We start from the raw sequence: 874 nt of genomic DNA, 5'->3' as shown, positions 1-874 counted from the left end.
AGCAGGTTGCACTCACTAAGCATATTAAAATCCTTCCTCACAAAACATAGCCCTGAGAAAATTTGTATTTTTAAACATTAGAACAGTACACTTCAGCTAACTAGTAATTGTTCAAAGAAATGATAATGGGTTGCTTATTCTTATGGGTGTGATTTATTTTGCATTGAATTAAGCTGATATATGAACGATTTTAACTCGAGAACAGTTTTCACCATAACTTTAGAAAATCATATTTTTTTCTTCCTTAAATGTCATTATAAACTTTTGCATTATTTTTCTTACAGTTGCGACAAATAAGAAGTAAGAATTTGAAATTGATTACCAAAAAAACTTCCAAACAAGCTACTATTACCACTACAAGACAGCTGTCTCAATTCTTCAAAGAATATTCCCTCCAAAACAATAATGTAACATTTAATTGGAGGGAAGTGTAACTATAGCCAGCATTTGCTGCTAAAATTTATTGATGATGTGTACATTTCACACTAGCAGCTTTCCTGTCAGACAGACACGATCCATTCAATGCATATAGAAAATAATTTTGCATTTCAATAAATTCAAGGGACTCATTCCATGTAATCTTACAGGGGGTGATAAGGTGACCATTTCAGAACTTAAGTCAATTTGGTACATGGATACCTACATGTCTTAATAGAAAAACTGCCAAATAGCACTGTCCTGAGTATAACCATTTTCGATGAATTCAGATTTAAAGGCTGAAGGGTGTGTACCTGTTAGTCAGACGTCAATGTCCCTATTTTCAGAGACCAACCACTCAGTAATGAGTTGAACTACAGACCTCAATTTTTTTATGCGTCTAATATGTTGGCAACTAAGTTTCGATAAAGTCTCCTAGGGTTTGCTGCTGGATCCT

This window comes from Schistocerca americana, chromosome 9, assembly GCF_021461395.2.
Source record: "Schistocerca americana isolate TAMUIC-IGC-003095 chromosome 9, iqSchAmer2.1, whole genome shotgun sequence".
NCBI classification, from domain to species: Eukaryota; Metazoa; Arthropoda; class Insecta; order Orthoptera; family Acrididae; genus Schistocerca; species Schistocerca americana.
Note: the sequence above shows the minus strand (reverse complement) of the source record.